At 36.3% G+C, this 21031-nt stretch overlaps 1 long non-coding RNA gene across 1 annotated transcript in view; it reads left to right on the forward strand.

Annotated features, from left to right (window-relative positions):
* Positions 1 to 4288: 4288 nt before the first annotated feature.
* The window catches only part of LOC150105371 (uncharacterized), a 133620-nt gene continuing 116877 nt past the window's right edge, over positions 4289 to 21031 (forward strand). The window contains exon 1 of the long non-coding RNA XR_016548428.1: positions 4289 to 4442. This is a non-coding gene — a long non-coding RNA (uncharacterized LOC150105371). The remainder of the gene's footprint in view (positions 4443 to 21031) is intronic.

A 21031-nucleotide genomic window follows, 5' to 3' on the forward strand; every position in this document is an offset into this window, starting at 1 on the left:
ATTATAGGAAAATATTAAACACCTTTCCTGACTCCGCTGCACAATCGTGAGGGAGATATATATTCTCCTTCCTTCAAAAGACTTGAATCCGAAACCCGACTTCTAAGAGGAACTTTCATATGAGCTTTAACAGAAGGTGAGTTAGGTATCTCGAATGCATGTGTATGAGGGTTTTTTTTCCCGAAAAACTCTGGTTTCTCATTTCACTAAACAGGCAAACTGACAAAACACACAAACTTTATAGAGATAATGTAATGGCCTCACAGCCATAGTTGCTTCGACTAATTAACATGAAAGCAACCTATTGTAACTTTGATCTTCCAAAATAAGTCTAAATCTTTTTTGAATCGTTAGAATACATAGCTTTCACTAAGTTCATAAAAAGGCATTTGAAGTCCCCACTGATAAAGTGATTTTCAGTTTCCTCCGATTTTATTATTAGTAAAATATTTTCCTATGCTAAAAATGACACTACCTTCAAGAGATGTCCATTATCTTAAATATAGATAATTAAATTTTCTATATTTAATTTTCTATATTTAAGATAATGGACTTCAAGAGAAGTCCATTATCTTAAATATATATAATTAAATTTTCATGAAACTTGTTCGAAGTGCGTGGAGAGGCAAATTCACCACCATTTGTACGTAGTTTGAGTCATGTGTATGATCGGTCAGTTTATCGGGGGGGGGGGGGGAGACTTTCCAAAAAGAAAAACCATGTCGCTGTTAACTTATCTTCAGTTTAAATGCCGTTATAAAGGTTTATTCACGTCCTAAACACGTTGATCTGTTAACGAGATCAACAACGCTTAAGACGCCTACTAAAATGCGTGTGAAGCATTTTAGTAGGCATCTTCCTACTGACTCTGCCTAAGTTTCGAAACAGTAACATGATTTTTTTTTTTTTTTTTTTTTTTTTGTGACTCCCATCCACGAAAGGTTGTAAACCTACAGCACATCAATGCCGGCCTGGTTGATCGAGCGATTGGCGTATCTCTCTTCAGGCTGCGGGTTCGAATCCTGTCATAGGTAAAGTTTGCGATTGTCTCATTAATTCACACATACGAATAAATACACTTTCTCAAGATGGACTGGGTTGCTGTGGGAGAAGAGACCCAACTCTTCCCACATTAGGGAGATCGTCACCCAGCGGGGGGGGGGGATTCTACAGGCTAAATATCATCAGCACCGTTGGATAAAGTTTTTTTTTTTTTTTTTTTACTTTCATTTATTTTTTACATAAGCTTCCAAATAAGGGAGACGGTGGTTTCAGATCGGGGGAAGAAATTCATCTCCCACCTAAAGACGATCACAAACATCCATGTCCATGGCAGGATTCGAAACCGCAGCCGGTTGATTGGAGAGCAGGTAACCTAGTCACTCGACCAATGGTCGACAATTAGGAAATAATGATAAAATTAACAACCGCGATGATAAAAGAATAACCGCGAAGTTATTCTACATCGTTATTACTCTTCTGTGATAAATGGAACATCACAGAATAGAAATCTAAAATGAGAATATTTTTTCTTTTGGGCCAGGAACAAAAATTCCTTTCAAACACACACACACAGCTTTCTCTATAGCTCCGTTTTCGAACGAACTGATACTTATGCAAAAAAAAAAAAAAACGATGAGGACCTCACCGCATTAGAGACGCGAAACGATGGGAACACGTGACCACCGTCAATAGTAACTGAGCGCTGTATTAATGACCTTAGCAAATAGTACACTGGAGGGGTAAAAAAGTATCGCTTTCAAGCCTAATTAAACTCCAAGAACATCGGAAGGACTTGTCTGTTACGTATTAGACGACTTCGATTCGTTTGTAGTTAGTCCACCGTATGTGAGTTGTAGTCCAAAAAAACATAATTGAAATAAGTCATAAATAGATGAGCTCGCGTTTTTATGTTTGCAATAAGAAGCGAAAAAGAACGTAACTTTTTAACTTAGAGGGAAAAAAGAAACACTATTCTTGATTGAAGAAGTAGACTATATGCGGGTATCTACATAGTCAAATCTTTCGTATATTAAGAAACACATAAAATAGTTTATTTATTTAAACGAGTATCTCTACCGAACCGAATTCTCTTGATGATGAAAATTGACAAATAGTTTTACAGTCGTGCAAATATTAGAAAGATAGTAAAAATGTTAGGCATTAAAGTTGCTAACTCCATGTTCTCAATCATTTCTCTTGCTTTTGTCTCCATCATTTAATTAAGACGCTTCTGAGATGTTCTACTGGAGATTGTTTAGAATATCAAACTGTGAAAAGCGGACTAATAGATTAAAGTTTCTTAAACTTTTTCGGGAGTGCGTAACAGGAAATACATAAAGCTATTTCTTTTTCATAGAAAAATTTGCAAAGCTTGACAATGAACAGTTATATGCAAAATATTTTAATAAAAAAGCATTCAAAAAACTGTTTTAAAAAAACAATCTTACTCATATCGGTAAAAAAAATTAAATAATTGCAGTAATAATGAACGCTATCACTGAGCCGTAATAACTGGTGAGCAACGATTTGAACAGTCCACACAGTGTCGCCAGATAGTATTTTTCCTCATTCACGCAATTCCCTCCCCCACCACACACACACACACACATCCCCCCCCCTCTTCGAAAAAATTACACCTAATAAAAGTTATAAATGTATGATTTTGAGAAATCATTAAGTTTTTGTGGATTCGTTCGGTTTATTTGGACTTTCGGCCAAAGCAACTCAGGCTATGAGGCCACTGTATTATGTTTGTTAACTGCGTCTGTCCTAATTGCCAGTTTGCCTGCTTTGCTGGCTGAGAAACCCGAGTTTTCGGGATATTTTTGCGGATCCCAGTTTAAGAACTGCTTGAAATAGACCAGTTATTGGGAGGATCGGTATTTTAAGCCTCCTTAAGAGCAATGACATACTTTGGACAGACAGAAAGAATGGAAGGAAGACTTCTCAGAACAATAATGGATGATAGCAAATGACCCTCTGAGGTGGATGGATGGATGGTGTATCGGGAGAGATTGCTCTTTATAGACTTGGATTATCAGGATGTGGTGATGGTCAATCCTAATGAAAGTGTGGATAAATAATTTAACTGAAGGTTAATAAACAATAATGTATTAAGCAGTGGTTCTAAGATATTCCCAACACGCAATTACCTGTTTTGATTGAAATTATTTCAAATCCTCCCGCCTCCCCTCTTGAAGCAGTTGCTTCAATAAGGCGATCTGACAGTCCGACTTGTTATTCTTTCTCCAACCAACAAGCTGCAGGCATAGATGTTTTATGAATGTCTTTTCTTAGGAGATGAATTTCCTTACCTAGCGTGAGAACACCTCCCCATTTATTGGAAGCCTAAAGTGGCTTGAAATATTTCCATGCTTGGTCTGTAGAGCAGGGTTTCCGAAAGTGTATTGGAGAACAGCTTCTCCAGGATGTAATTTACATAAAAAATTTTCTGAATATTTATTTTTATTTTGTTTTTAACTAAATAACAAAACAAAGAAATTAGTATTTTTCAATAAATGATAGTTTTTGTTTTTTTTCTGTATTAGGCACGGAGATGCTTCGAAATAATGACGTGCCAAGAAGTGGAGGCTGCAAAACAGTTTGAGGAAGTCTGGCTTAAGGTTTGTTGTTTGGCGCTTTTTAGGAAGAATAAATGGATGAACAGCGGAATTAAAACACTTAACTGTTTTATGATGAAAACATTTTTCAGGAATGGGACCCAACGGTCATGAGAAATATGTAAAAATGTAGTGTTCGTTACTGATGAGGACAAAGTTTTCTGAATTCGCAGTTGATGTTGCACACACTTAAGATGCTTCTGGTACGTGGTGCATTGTCCGCAACTGACACCGAGTTTCCTTGTGAAGTGCGAGCTGCTGTGTGTTTATTCGGTGTGCCAGTGACTCACTATGTGTCCAAGTACAGGTATCACAGGTGGTCGACCAACCAACGCTTAGAGAGCTCGTTTACTATGTAACCTTCCCCCTTCGGCTTTCCCCTAAGTGTATTTGGGATGTGCGCATGCGTGGTCTTGGTCTCCGACCAGCACGTTGATGCCGTGGGCAATGTATGCACTCACACACTAACACAGACGCCAAGGCCTAACACCACCTAGATCTAGGGAAACTACAGTTGGCGTCGAGGAACGCTCGCGTGAGTCTACGGCCGCTCAGCTGAAAATGTCCGCGTATTACCATACGGTAGCAAAATGGCGCTTTGTTGACGTTCGAGCCAAAAATTATTAAAAGTGTGCGGAGATAAGAGTTACGTGTGCACGCCGCATTAAAATCGTGAATGCTTATCAGAAGACAGCACAATGGGAATGCTAAAAAAGGAAAAGGGACTGTTCGTCAGGAAGAGGAACGCTTGATTTCAGCCCCCACGGGACCCCTTCTTCTAGTCATGCGCCGAACTTTTGACGTCTTACGATAGATCAGGTAGGTGTCGTTGCTGTTAAACGCCCCCATATTAGAAGTTATGACAGGTTTATGATCACTCGTAAGTTCGGCATTGTAGTTGTAACTCAGTTTGTGATGTTGTGATTGTGTTAATGAGCACTTATCTGTCGGAATATCTACACTGCAAGCGCCATATGTACTTTGTATCTATAATTGCACGTTAGTGAGAATAAACAAACTTATTCATAGTAAGCTTCTTTATCAGACATTTGCATCTTCGTTCATCAGAAGCTTATTATAAACAAATTACGATTAACGGAAAGTTCATGAACTTTTATTTTCAGTATGAATTAAAAGTACGAATTAACTGAACTCATCCCACTGCATGTAATTACCTGTGTGTGTCAGAGAGAGAGAGAGAGAGATGGTGTGTGTAGGGGGGGAATGTTTATTCCCATTTCAGTTCCGATAATTACAATCTCGCGATTAGGATTCAGAAATGCTAAATTCTATCCAGCAACGGGAGGCTTTTAAAGGTGGGAAAAAAAATCTTAATCCTCCAAGTGTGCTTTCAAGGAAGGCTTCCTAGTATTAATTCTAAAGTACATTGTTTATCCAATCTTGGAGTGCTGTTGTCAAGATGGAGCCACAGATGTGTGTATATATATATAATCAGAATTAAAGTTCTAAATTATTAAAACCAAAAGGTGTTTTGTTAAATTTGTAGAGTTCGGGTAATTATTAGCTACACAAGAACAGATATTTTTCATCAAAGGGTAGTATTCTTTAATTCAATTTTTTTATTCTTCGCGTTGAATAATTTTACTTTCAGTCTTTCTTAGAATAAAAGTACGGTTTATTGATATACTTGGTAATTATTAGACAAGGTTTTATTTGAGCTCCGCTGTTATATTGATTCCAAATATTAGCCACGTACAAATTCTTCTCTCCCGGGCCTCAGAAGGAAGAACACGTGCCTGGTGCATATTCGAATTATGAGATGTTCTCCAATGTCTAGAATGGTGGATGGTTTTTCAAGTTTAGTGTGCGAGTCCACGCCCGTACTTATTAGTTCTATTTGGTCTCTACAGCAGGGTTTTAGGATTATCTAATTTTTAGTCCCCCTGTAGTACTAATGTGCTACAATATTTCTTAAATGGGATGCTTATTTAACAATAACAGACAATGTTATGCATTATAAAAGTCCAGCATGGTGGCATGTTCCGCTACTTGTAACTGCTCGTCTTATACCAACTATTAGCCTATGCTAAGTCACTTTAGGTCGCGCTTTAGCCCATTCATCATTGAAGCACGCGCACACACAATCCTTCAATATCAGCGTATATGCTTCATACAGCACAGAATGAACACGTGGCACTCTGGTGAAGCAGTGGATTTAACAAATAATGGGATTGTACCTAATAAACTTGCCACTCAGTGTGTATATAAATTAGAAACTTATGCAATATATTTCTTAACATTAGAGTTCATGGGCTTCCACTTTCTTCTCAGCCCCAATTATTTTAAAATTATTTTTTAAAATTATTATTATGTGACAATGGATAATCAGTAACAAAAATTCAACACAACAACAAAGAAATTATCACCGAAAGTAGGATCCCCGTAGCTAAGTCGGTATCGACGAAGCCCATTAGTTTGAATCTCTTCTAGGGCGCGAAGAACGCTTATCGGGACCTTTTGATTGAAGGTGAGTCAGTTGGTCTCACATGGTGGAGGTAATTGGGATGAGTAGAGATACTCTGAGGGTTGGGATATTTCCCATAACAGCGGGAGGGAAAGAATTTTTGTTTTTTCCTATGACAATTCCATTCACGAAAGGTTGGAACCTGTAGAACATAAGACACGTCGGTGGGCTAATGATTCTAGTGACCAAAAATGGTAATTTTTCAAGCGTTCAATGTGTCAAATGGGGGAAGCTGGTAGTTTCACACCAAACAGCGAAAATAACGCAAAGAGTGAGTATTAACAAATTTCAAGACCTACTTGAGATCAGTGGCGGAGGCCATATTTTATAGTTATAATGATAAGGCTTTTCATTATACGCAATATATTTAAATATTATATTGTTTGCGATGAGTGCAAGTACTCTCTACTAATCTGAGTATCAGCAATCGATAACGCGTTTACTAGCCGAACTAACTTTGCTAGCATAACATTTTCGACTATTTTATCCGAAAAATATAATCTAGCTTTGTATAACAATGCATCTCATGAGATATTATATTGGCTATCACTTACACTGTGGTCACGTGAATGCATAACTGCAGAAATATTTAACTTATCAAACACCAAAACTGCCAATTTCTTTCAACAACAGTTTGGAAATTGCTTTTAGTGCTTAAAGAGATTTTATTTCTTTAACCACAAATAACACGCTTGGGGCCTACCGCAATAAAACCTGCGAGTCCACGGAAGTGCCATATGATATTTTTATATGGTTCTTTATACTCGAGTCAATTAGATTTCGTAATAGTCACCAAATGTCTGCTCTAAAAGCCGTCTCAATTTCCATTTTAAAGTACTTGGGTGGGCACCTCAAATCTGGGAAGACTGAGTTTTTATATTTAAAATTTTTATATTTATTTATATTAAAATATATTTTTTTATACTTTTATATCATCATTCTGACATGTAACCGCTATGATATTCAATGCTCAGGTCTTTGAATTTTAGGATATTGGGTTTCTCTGTTCTGTTATTTATTTATAAGTCACTCAATCTATTACTGGGTGCAAGTTGAATACTTATAAATACTGCAGTTTTGGTGTTGAAAATAAATTATTTTATTAATAGAAAGGGGGATAGTAAATCCCTTTATGTTTTAATAGCCAGGTACGAAACTCGGATCGAAATTTTCGATCCGAGTTTCGTACCTGGCTATTAAAACAAAGGGATTTACCATCCCCCTTTCTATTAACATGTTCGCCAGTAAAATAGCCTTTCGGCTTATTAAATTATTTTATTTTTATTGAGCAATAAATGCTTTATTTTGCATTTTCGGTGTGGGATAATCGTTCTGCTGTAAGAGCAATAATATACCAGAAACTAAATGTTGCATTAACTTCAGAATAAAGCATTCACACACACACACACACACAGAATATTGCAAGGATGAAAAGGCTAATAACTAGAAATGTAGTTACTTTTAATCAGAGCGTAAAGTGCTTGTTTATTCAAGCAAGTAAATGGATGTTGTTTTTTTCTTTTCATTATCGGATGTAATTTGTTACTTGCAGGATAGTAACGCAATGTAAAATGAAGTCTCAATGATAAGTCCCATTGCAGGGTACCGAGCAGAAGTTGGACTTTAATATTGTCAAAATAATGAGATGTATTAAAAGTAATTCTGAGTGTAGCTTAAAGAAACACATATGAAATTTCTTTCTCACGCTCTTTTATGTTTTAGAAAAATATTAAAACGAAGAAGTTTTTTTTTTTTTTTTTTTCTTTTCAAAATGTGTGATACATGAACATTATTGACCTCCGCGTGGTTAGCCGAGTGGCTATGCGCTTCGCAACCATATGCCTGGGAAAGGAGTGTCCTAGGCTCGATTCTCGTCGCCGACTTGAGGAGCTTAAGGATCTATCTCCAACAGTCAAGTTAGCTGCACGTGGACAGCAAAGTTTTTCTCGCCAGTTTATCTGGGGTTTTTGCTCCCACAAGCAGGCAAACCGGCCTCGTGAACACACGGATTACAGTCAGGAATACTTAAGATCCAGCCATAGGCCTGATGGACATCTTATTGCCCTATTTATTTCAACCTTTAAATATGGGAGGCTTTTAAAAATAGGGGAAAAAAAATCCTCATCGCTAATTTGTGTTTTTACGATTCAGTGACAACCAGTAAAGCTAGTTAATTTGTAGTTTTAATTTTTTTTTAATTTCAAGATTTGTAAATTTTATTGAGCAATAAACGAATAATAAAATAAAAAAAATCATTCAACAATAAACATTTTTCATAATATTAGCTCAATTATTTTTCAGAGCTAACATGTGCTGCTTAGTAATAAATTAGGTTGTCACGAAACAGTATTTCCGGATTTTGCTCTTAAAAACAAAGATTGAATGTCAGTGGATGGCACATCAACATTTCAGCATCAAAACATTTGTTATAAAAATTTATTAGCTTTTTTTTTTTTTTTAAAAAAAAAAAGTCAGTGTGTTATGATGAGTATAATTAACGCCCTTATCTGCATACCTTAGAAAAGGTTTCTCAGCTCTAAAAGGTGAATCTGAATGAACGTGATATATGAAATTCACGAAGAAAGATAAAATAAAATAGAAAAATAAAGAAAGGAAACGGTAATTCATGCGCATGATAATATTGCATGTCAGAGGTTGTTCCGGTACTAGATCAGAGAACAGGACATGGTTATTTAGAGTCTGGTGATGACAAAGCTCTGTGACCTTTAATTGTCCTGTCCTTTGTCTATACCCCGCGCTGCTATCTGAGCCTTCATATCAGTTGCACACGCACGTCCCGTCTATACTTAATTTACTGTCTGTGGAATCTGTTTATTGCACATATAGTCCAGTCGGAGCATGAAAGTGATAACTAGCACGTTTTTCTTTCTTTTTTTTTTTAATTATCTCCATAAATTCAGAGTATTTATTTCAATGGAGGCATTTGAAACTGTATTGATTTACAAAAATATTTACAAACAAGCTATGCTCAAAATGAAAATGTCACAGAAACACAATTAATTCTGCAATATCATGACGAGAAAATGCAGAATTGCCTTGGCAGCAACATAATGAATTACGGTGATCACTGTTTTTAGATTTCTGAGTGTCGTTAAAAGATTTAAAACAGAATGAGTTTATCTCTTGTAAAAAGAGGAATAATTTGAGTATCCTTGTAGTGTCCAAGGAAACCAAACATCTTTGTATATCGGCTCTCACAAACATCTTATATGTTAAAAAAAAAATGAATAAATGAACAACTAAGCAAGGAAGTAGGAGCTTGGCTACAGTTTAGAAACAGCAACTTCACCGACATTTTAACAATGAGAGGTGCTCTTATTGCTGATGCTGTGGTACAGTTTGAATTTTGAAAAGGAAGTAAAACATTTTCAGCAATTAAAATAATGTCAGCCAAGCAACTGCATTTTTTACAAATGAGTTTTATTCTTTTTTTAATGAAAAAAAAAAGTAACACAGTCGACATAACGCATGCAACATTCATTTTCCTTTATTCGCCCTTCTTTACAACCGCCTTCTATTTTGATCCGTTTATCAGGAGACCTTAAATAACGCGAGAAACAACTAAATTCTTAATTTTGTTGTTTCTTACGTTATTTATGATGCGCTTCCTAATTCTGATCGGAAATTGCTGAGCGATGAGACATGGAGGTATCTGCACAGATAAGAACTACGTAGCAGTCAATCTTCATTTTAGTCCGATTAGGCTCAATTTCTCAGGATACCTTGCACAACGTAAGAACCAACTATATTCCAAATCTAATCGAAATCGATTTAATGATACGAGTCGTAGAGGTGTCTGCGGGGGAAAATCCTTTCTCCTGACCTTCCCTTTTCATTTTAGTCCTATTAAGTTGAATTTCAGAGTCTCCATAGTTCAGTCGGTATACTAGAGTTTCAAATCCTGCCTATTACGCGAAAACCCTTTATAAGGACTTTTCAACTAAAAGTGGGTTAACTAGTCTCATTAGGAGTTGGAAGAGTTTTTCTTCCATTAGTACTGATAAACGGGCTAAAGGATACATTCTTGCACTGACATCGCAAACTATGCAGATAGAAATAACCTCTATCACATCCTCAATAAGATTCATATGGAGTCAAGTTACGTGAAAGACTATATGAAAATGCTTTAATCGTTTTTTTTTTTTTTTTTTGTATGTTCTTTATTAATTCCATTTTAGTAGACAATATCCAAAGCTTAATTTCTCTTCTTCTTATGGGTCAATGCTCTGCTCGAACCTTTCTAATCCTTCTAACAACTTTCTTGTTCCAATTTCATGTTTTTGCTTGTAATTGTGGACCAAATAAATCGTTTAAATCAATCTTAGTCTGGTATATATATATATCATTTCTCTTGATGTTAGAAAGTGCAACATCGTCTCTGGATGGTTTCTGCAATTTCTGTTCTTCTCCCACTTGTTCTATAGTTTGGTTTCCTACTTTGATTTTTAACTTACGAAAGTAAGTAGACGAAATTATACCTGTGACTATTTTTTTTTATTATTATTCAATGTAATGCCATATTTTACATTGTGTAACATAGCATCGTTTCAACACAATATCGTCAGCATGATGAAGATTTATATTTTTTACCTCCTCTCTTTACTTCGGTTTTTCAATTCTTTCAAAAATTTCTTCATTGGAGAGATTTAACAGAATGAGAGGGGGAGGACACATAACCCAGTATAACATCTGTTTTAGGAAAGTTCGGCAGTTCAGTGTTAAATTTTATGCTTGCAGTTTGGTTTCATGACGGCGAAATGCTGAATCAGACGAACCCCAACTCACGAACATAATGTGTTTTTAAGTTCAATGTTCGCAAGATGAATTAATTTTTTTCATAACCACAGATAGCAAAAATAAAATGAATAATTCAAAAATAATTTATTCTAATCCGTAGCGCAATGGAAGAACGACCGTACGTTGCGCCCTTCGGTTGGAAAATGCTTAAGTTCGATTCTCGTTTTCCATTGCGCATAATAAAACAGAATTTGCTTTGGTACAAACTGGAACAGTTTAGTTTTGTGGGTCAAAAGGCTTATCGGCCTCTATTTGCATTACTACCGCAAGTGTTTTGGGTGAGATATTATGGATTTCTGAATTTATCAGGAACATATATTCACTTTTATTGTAAATGTATTTTTCCTTATTTTGTTTAAAATTCTATATTCTGGTTCATTTAGTTCCTATTTTCATGCCTTCTTTTGTTGAACAGGTTTAATATATATTTTATTATTCATCCACAGTTTCTCGTATTTCTATTTTGGAAATACGGTCATAGGTAGCGCCTCTAAAATGTTTCCATTACTTTTTCTATCTTTAGATTCTTTATCAGGTCCCATTACGCGTTCTAAATGACTTCTGATTTTCGTTGCAAACTCACTTTTAGTAGCCATTCTTTAGAGAATCAAAAGCCACGTGAAGTTCTTTATTTCTTCTCTTATAGTTTATTTTTTTAAAGTATAATGTGGTCCGAGTCTATATTTGAATTTCCGGTAAGTTTTTGTTTGTAATACTTCTTGTAAATCTGTTTCTAATAATTATATAATTTGAGTTTATTATTTCAGCTTTCTGAAGTATACATTTTTTTTTCTGTTTTGAAAGAAGATATTTATCATTATTAGAATATTTTGTTCACAAAACAATTAGACTTACACCTGTGTCATTGCAATAACAACGCCAAGTCCAAAGTTATTAATCGCTGCGAACATTTCTCTTCCTCTGGCTCCACTTGTGCATTCAAGTCCTCAAAGAATGATAAAAACAAGTTTATTTTATAACCTTCGGTAAGTTTTCCTAAAAGTCTCCAACCTGTATCATCACAACATAGGTTAGAAGAAGCATATATATGGAGAGTACCAACGTTTAAAGGTTTCCCTGAAATTTTGATTAGTACAGTTCGGTCATTTACAGACAAATATCCAGTTCACTCCCAAAGTCAAAGCACAAAATTATTATGCTTGAAAAGTTGGACTGGTCATTAGAAGAGCATGAAATTTTAATGAACAGACTCTGGCTAACAAATGGAGAGCATGTATGCTCTCCATTTTATGGAAGACCATAAAATCACAAAGTTGGCGTTTGTCTTGTTATAGAGGGCCCCCCCCCTTTTTTTTTCAATTCTCCCCCAAATCTGAAAAAATTTGAATTTTCCAGTCTTTTAAAAACTCCTTATTACTTGCCGCGAGCTAGTGTCGTCCGGATTTGTGTCGATAAACATATCAGAACGTAAATATCAAGCTACTTATTGAATATTATGAATGTGTGCTTAGAGCGATATCCATAACATATTTAGGATGATCATTGGTGAGGAAGAGATTAAAAGTGTTTACAAATGGTTAGAATTATCTGATGTTCTGGTAGGCATGAGGTTCTTGTGAGATTGCCGGTGACAGTAAATGCCTCGTTATCTCCAGCTGCTGGACTGGTGCAATCGGAAAAGGAAAATGCAGATGAAACTGGAAACTCGGGTTCGGGCCTTATTAACTATATGGTGGCCGACCTGATGCACCGTTTTACTGCTATATCTTGTACGTGTAGGTCTCTAAGTATGTTTGGTATGTCCTTGAAAGGTATCACACTGCATGGAAACGGGGGAAGACAAACCGGAACATCTACTCTGGAGACCAAAATAGCATTCATCTCTTCCTCCACAATAAATAGGGTGATAGTGGTGTTGCACTGGACGAAGGTTATTACCACCTATTGGATCTAACTGGCATTTCCTCCAACTAGGAAGATATTCTTTTGCTGTGAGAATGCTTGCTGGGTATGGCAGAATCTCTTTTTTGGAAACCGTCCACACCACCTTAGTCCGGGGTTGACCAATGACAGCGGTATATTGAACCTCTCCTGTCCATTAGTGCCTCAATACTTGAATTATGTATATATTTACGTTTTGGATAACTTGATATTATATTTATGGGGCACAAGCCTCTCATTGACCCAACGTTCCAGCTTGTTTCAAAGTTATCTACAGGATTCAGATAACGATTCTGGGTGGATTGGGAAATTTTAGATCATGTGGTGAGTAATACATCTCACTTTGTTAGCAATTGCAGTATTACTAGTGCTAAAGAAATCCTAGCTGTTTGTCATCGTGAATAGACCAAAGGCGGCTCATACCATATCAAAATCCATTCTGTTTAGATTACCAGCACTTGAATACATTTGAGATATTGAGTACATCGTCATAAAATATTTTAGGATTAATTGTGCTAGAAAAAGAATGCCATCAAAATTCAGAGAAATTGATTTAAATTATGTCCGAAGAGCTAAAGACAACTAACGATTAGAGAAACGTTTTAAGAAGTAAACGTTCTAAATAAAGTTTGATGTGCTTCGTATTTACTAATTTCCCTTCTCGACACAGACCCAGGGTTGGACCCTCTGTGTTGTGGAAAAAGCAGAGCTACGGCGCCCAGTGGGGAAAATAAATTTCTATACTGTATTTTCCCAACAGATGAATGCAATTTTGTGTCATTCAGTTGTATAATGGCGGCTTCTTCTGCCTGCGTCCCACAATAAGTGCGAATTTGCTTTTTACAGGACAGTTTTTTACATGAGTTTGTTTTCTAAGAATTAACTGAGTGTACGTAAAGGGCGCTGTTGTGTATTATAGTCGCCACCACCTATTATGAAATTCCTCTCTCTCCCCACCCCCTTTATTTTTCTAAATTTTTAAACCTCAAATTATTTCAAAAACACATCGGTACATACTCATCCCTAGCTTTAATGGCTGATAAATCAACTTTGTGTCAGATGTCAACATCTCATTCCTTCTCCATGTGATTTTCGTAAGCTGCAACAAGAGACTACAAACAAGAGCAGCGGTTGTGGAACGTCGAGATAACTCTTAAGCTATTACGGAGAGGCCATGGCACGTGTGCAATCAATCTTCAACGCTTTTTTTTTTTCTTAAGTCTGCAGCAATCCTGTCGTCCCTTAGCTATCGCACGTTCTTGCCTCTGGGTAATCTTTACATCAGAAAAGTTGGTCTAAAACGGTTCAGCGTCTGTGATTCTCTCTCTCTCTCTCTGCTTGCTCCTTTAACTAAAGTGTCGTGCGCTCTGGCCTTAGTAATCCTTATGGTGCATGTGGGTGCGCATTTCTTGTAACTATCTGTTGATACCATTTTATAATGTGTTTACTGTACGTGCCAACCAATTTCTTCTACCTGATATATCTCTTTCTTTTTGGAGTTCAAAGAACACAAAGGACTTTTTTATAGAATAATTACTTGAATACATTAGAATTTTTTTTCAAGAGCGATCTCCTGGTTTCAATAATGGGCATTCATGAGGTCTTTATGCCTATCATAACATAAAAAGCCAAACGGCTATTTTTTCTGGCGAAGTTAATTAAATTAAGGGGATAAAAAATCCCTTATTATTTTGCAGCCAGTATGCGAAACTCTCAGATCGAAAACTACGATCTAAGAGTTTCATGCCGAAGAACTATCGGCGAATCCAAGCGTAAGTGAACACCAAGGCAACTCGAAGCAAAGGTGGAGCAAGCTCCCTCACTATCCTTGATATTTTCTCATAATGTAAAATACAGCTCCTAGGAGATATAATACTGGGAGTAATACTCATAATGTAAAACATAATGTATCATAATGTAAATTAAAATAAAATAAAATCATAATGTAAATTAAAATAAAACATAATGCATCATAATGTAAAACACAGCTCTTAGGAGCTGTGATTTACATTATGAGTATTAATTTTGATATTCTGAAACAACTCTTTCCTTCTCTCAACACATTTAGCATACTCAGCGATATAGAAGGTAGCTGTTTAGCCTCATGACAATCTGAAAACAAGATTCAGGGATGTGATTTTTTTTTACTATCCTTGATATTTTCTCATAATGTAAAATACAGCTCATAGGAGATATAATACTGGGAGTAATACTCATAATGTAAAACACACCTCCTAGGAGCTGTGTTTTACAATATGAGAAAATATCAAGGATTAGTGAGGGAACTTGCTCCACCTTTGCTTCGAGTTGCCTTGGTGTTGTACTACCAGGTGTTCACTTACGCTTGGATTCGCCGATAGTTCTTCGGCATAAAACTCTTAGATCGTAGTTTTCGATCTCAGAGTTTCGCATACTGTGTGTAAAATAATAAGGGATTTTTTTATCCCCTTAATTTATCATAACATGTGTTCATTGCAAAATTATATTGCCAATACATTGAAGATTAATATGCCAGACTAGTGATTAACTCGGGATGAGAGGATTAGCTTTTCACCGACTCTTAGGAGACACTGGTAACATTTTTCATTAGGATCCTTAAGAGAGAAATTCCAGTTCCGGTTAATATTTCTCTCAGAAATATAATTTAGGATCTACATCATGATATTCTGAAACAACACTCTTTCCTTCTCTCAACACATTTAGCATACTCAGCGATGTAGAAGGTAGCTGTTTAGCCTCGTGACAATCTGAAAACAAGATTCAGGGATGTGATTTTTTTTTTTTTTTAAGGGGGAATAAAGGAGAAATACGTGATATATAGCAAACTATTCTCTTAGAGTGTAATTCAATTTGACTCCACCTGAAATTTCAAAGAAAAATAGGTTTTCTTCTATCTGTAACGAACTCTCAGAATTACGGATGAAATAATGACGGCATCCATGTATAAACTGTCTATTGTAATAACTAAACAAATAATTTATCTTTTACTACCTCAAAAGAAGAATGTTAACTGATCTAACAGCCTAAAAAGATTACGCTGGGACTGTTAGGAGGGAAAGAATACCTATCATTAAAGTTACATTCATTCCGTACCGGAAGGATTGCGTGATGCCTTTATTGATTGTTAACCTTGTTACTTTCTTAGCTTATCTAATAAAAGACTTTTGTTCTGTTTATTTCGCTTCTAGGAAATTTTCCATTTTTTTTTCTTTTTTTCATTCAATGAACCAATACTAGCTAACGAAATAAAGAAGTCACATGAAATTATCTCCTAATTTTCTTCAGGTCATAATCAACCTTTTATGTGCATTGTGTGTTGGCTGATAGCACTGCTCATTTTGGGGATAAAAGGGGGATGAGAACGAGAGAGAAATTTGCCAACAGGATCTTGGTCAAGAATAGTGATGCCTTTCATCTCCTGAAATTGCCATGTCATGACCTTTGGATACAATTAGAAACCTCTCACATGCTTGTAGCTGAACGTGCATAGCAGGAAAAAAGTTTCCTTTTACGTATTAGAATTGGAGTCTAAAAATTACCAGACGCCACAATATGAGCACTGAGCCTACTAAATGTTGTTTAGCCTTGCGGACTGCGGTGCCTGGAGACCATTTAGACTGACTATCAGTCAGTCAGACATCGACAAATTATTGACCTTGACCATAATGCGTATGTATCCGCATCTGTAGATATGCGTTCGATAATCATTTGTAACTCTCGTAAAACTTTTGTCCTTTGGTTTCGAAGTTAAGATGCTGCATTCAATACGAATGGAGGTTGTTAATCATTCCAGAATACGCCTGATCACTCCGTAGAAAGAGATTGAGAAAGAAAATGCAAAAGTATGTTCTCGAACACTTCTAACGAACACGAGGAAAAAAAAAACAGAGTAGGACATATTTTTCTTATACTGTACAACAGAAGAGTAAAGGGCAAAGGATTATGAAGTAATAAGACGAAGAGGACACCAGTGAAATGAGGCAGTTAGCCTTGAAAAAGTGAAAGATCTAGATAATGTTTTTTATATGCTGACAATATTGGCTCCTATAGGCCACTAAAGGCAAAGTGTGCTATGTACTGTAACGAGCTTTATAACTGCTAATAAAAGACTAATTAGGACCTCGTGAATACGATATTAGAACAAGACATGCCGAAGGTCGTAAGTGTTCGTGATGGTTTTATTGGAAAGTTGCTACCATTGTTTCACTTCAGGATTAAACTCTTAAAGTGAGAGCTGGGGTATATTCATTGATGACTGAATATACATTGTAAACGCCATACTTATTTACATTAGGAAAGCAGACTTTTTTTTTTCTGCTGTTGGTAAGTCTTTATATTTCATTTTTATCTGAAAAACAATTATCATCTGTGTTCCGATGTTCTTTTCTTTCTCGAGTATATTGCCTTGTTAATAGTTACTGATTTACTACTCCATTCTTTTCACACTAAACCGAAACCAGTTCACAATCCTGAAGGCGAAAAGAGAGTAACAGGATCTGTACTTCTACAGGCGTCTACTGGGCAACGGAGTGTTTGTTTGGATACTTAATGGTCTTCTTAACATCTGACAGTAGCCGAAAAGACGCCACTGAACCTCATGGTGCATCGCCCTCATGAACAAAGGAGATGAATAAGGAGTGACTTGAGACTATAAGGGCTGAACCAAAGGAGTTGGCTCTATCGCAACCGCCACGCCTATTCTAATGACTTTATAACCAGTAATTTGATGAAATCATGTGAAAATGGTCACCAAGCGTAGAGTATCCTCTACGCTGGATAAATACGACAAACAAATATATTTGTCTCAATGTCCACATTGCATTCACACCATGAAAAATCAGTGGTGCAGCACACTGATTCATTAAGTCCCAAAATGCAATGACGTAGGATCATTGACTGACTTCCTGCTTCTCTGCTCACATAACATCAACGCATGTTGGAATCAATGGCGCTTTATGAATAATAGATATATTCTATATATGAATAATAGACCTACAATATGAAGTCTTGGTTATCTCCTTCGGTTTTCATCTCATTCCTGAAACGCTTCCCACTTCCTATACGCTTATTGTCAAGTGGACGCATCTGCACCGGAAGCGATATTTCCTCCAAAAATAACAGCGAAATGCATGTTTGAAGCAGTGACATGTTTGACTTTACATGGCTTCGTACTTAAAATTTTTCTCATCTTTACTTTTTTGTTAACTTTTTTTCCCAAAAAAATTCCTGTCCAACCTCAAATAGTGACAACTATCATCAGTGAAAGAGGCGCGGATATTTTGGGGAAAGATTTTTCCATCTACACTTGAGGGAAATCTACTGTTTCCCTTTCCGTACCGTTTTGGAAATCACGTTTCCCAAACGGTTTCAAGATCAACTACTTTGGAGTCAAAATGCAATGCAGTTTCGCAAGCGAAAAAACCATCGTCTTCCAGTGCTGCTGATATTGCAGATATAATGTTGAAATAAGTATGGACCCCCCCCCCTTTACATGTAATGTATTAGTACGTATATTGGTGATGTCACATATGTCCTGTACTTCTATGTAGGACAACGCATGAGGGTAAAGGGATAAAATAAACCTCAAAAGCGGGGTTATAGAATGCCTTATCAGTGCTTTATTCGTCCGTGACACTGGTTAAACACTGCAAACATCCAAAATCAACTGCAAGAAACATTATTAACCGATGGAAATGTTAGGGTGCCACAAAAAGCTAATACTAAGCGATCAGATGATAGGATTTTGTTTATTTGGATTTACGGCCGAAGCAACTCAGGCTATGAGAGCCAGTGTATTGTGTCTGTTGGTTACGTGTGTTATCTAATGGCAGATTTGCCTACTTTGCGGGATGAAAAACTAGAGTTTTACAGGAGGAAAAAATTCTGCCACCTGCGTATGAGACCAGCTAACTCACTTTCTGAAAAGCCATGATAAAGTTTCTTCGAATCCTAGATGGAATTCGAACTAGATCGTTCCAACCAGAGTGCATCGTCAAAACCGACTGAGCTACGAAGATCAAAGAGTTTTCGGATTATGAAATTTCAGCTGTCCAATGTGGAAGCGACCAGACAGGAGTTCAAAAATTATCTACAGAGTCAAATTAGTAGTAAAACGATATATAGATTGACATAGTCTGATTCTAAGGAAGGGGAAGATGAATATAAGCCGTCAGTTATAGAAACCAATAGCACAGATATAAAAGAAAGCATCGTGAGTATATCACAGAGCGTTGGCAACTCGTGATATGGCGGTTGAACCACATACTGTTTTCCAAATATATGGGCGAGTGTGAACATGGATGATGTCTGGGTGCCTTATGTCAGAGGATAACATCCCAAATAAATGTTGATGGCTGAGGTGTAATGGGTCTGCAGCTATTTCTCATAGTATGGACAAAGACCCTTAGTTGGTTGAATATCTGGAATAAGGAATACTAACGGATATGCGGTTTGTAATTACGACTGCGGCATCTAAGACTGTGAGACCAGTATATTAAATGCGCGTTCTAATCGGTTTAATATATGAAAAATTGTTTTAATATACGAAAAAACCCTTTCCACTTCCGTATGAGACCGGCCATTGTGAAATATATATAAGCAAGTAGCAGGCATAATAATAAACTCTTGAGATATGGAATTCATTTTGGAAATGCATTATTTAATGAGTAGAATTTTCAATCTTGTAATCCCGAAAGGCCATTTTCACGGTGGGAAGTTGAAGAGAAAAAATAAATAGAAATAAAAAACTACGTGCGTGGATCGCAGGATGTTACACGCAAGAAGCGAGCTCGATCTATAACTCTTAGAATTCAAGGAAAAGTTACTGATATTATCGTCAAATATGATCGGGCACAATCTTGAAATGTATTGAATAGGAGGACGTCCTAAAATTGGGAAAGTTTAAGGCGATCATTTCTGTTGATGAATGTTAGTTTCATTTATGCAGTCTAATAGAAAACGACCTCGATGTAATAATACTTCAGTGTTATTCCAATAAATCTTGTAACCGATTAGGCGTGAGTGAAGAGATCCAGTTACCGGATATATTTTTGGTGTTCTAAACGTACTTGAGTAGACAGATTTGTCTGCCCACAATAAGCGCCTCCATTACTGGACATGCTCCTCCAAAGACAATCTAATGGTCTTTAGTTTTCAGTACACAGAAGGAAAATAAATACAGTGAGGTACTTTGTATTTATGCATTACGCGCTCCGAAAGATAAAATCTTTTTCTTTCCTATCCAGGAGTTTACAACTTCTTGCTCACGCAGTCATATTATGGACAGAAAAAGAACACTGATAGAAAATGTGGCTTTTAGATGGATGCGAATGTTTCTGTGGGTTAACAGTTAAATTAATTTTCGGTTGAAACCACATGTTTCTTAATATATAAACGTTTTAATAAAATAAACAATATAACCCAACAAGTCGTCGAACTTACATCATCAAGGGTATTACAAAAAAAAAAAAAAAATTCCATGGACTGCCAAAAAAACTAATTTAGAAATTATTTAAGTTAAGGGATATTACATCCCATATTGTTTCATAGCCGAATAAGAAACTCGAAAGTGTCATGCCGAATATAGAAACTATATAAAGTTCGGCGATTCCAAGCGTAAGCAAATACCTGGATAGTGCAACAACTGACCCATTTGGTAGTGCAACACTGAGGCAACTCATAGTAAGGGTGGAGCAAGCTCCGATCACTGTTCTTGGTATTTACTCATAATGTGAAACTCAGCTCCTAGGAGCTGTATTACTGTTCTACATTATGAGAGAAGGTCACTACCCAGACCGGTTTCAACCTTTATTGAGGTCTCATCAGTGAGTAGCTAGACCTATATAATACCAAGTTTGTAGCGAACAGAGCTTACATACCCTACTATGAGAATTGCCAAGAAGGTGTCCTAATAAATTACTAATTATATGAAGAGCCAAAGGCTTCAATTCGGCGACATGAACTTATTTAAGTTAATGGATATTCAGGGATATTACATTCCATATTGTTTCATAGCCGAATAAGGAACTATATAAAGTTAAGCGATTCCAAGCATAAGCAGTTCAATAGTGTTATTTAAATACGTATTTCAAACATAGTACAGTTTACATATTAACGTATTTGCTTACGCTTGGAATCGCCGAACTTTATATAGTTTCTATATTCGGCACGAAACTCTTTGAGTTTCTTATTCGGCTATGAAACA

The sequence above is a fragment of the Typopeltis vanoorti genome, chromosome 6, assembly GCF_054136105.1.
Source record: "Typopeltis vanoorti isolate ZY-2024b chromosome 6, IOZ_Tvanoo_1.0, whole genome shotgun sequence".
NCBI classification, from domain to species: domain Eukaryota; kingdom Metazoa; phylum Arthropoda; class Arachnida; order Uropygi; family Thelyphonidae; genus Typopeltis; species Typopeltis vanoorti.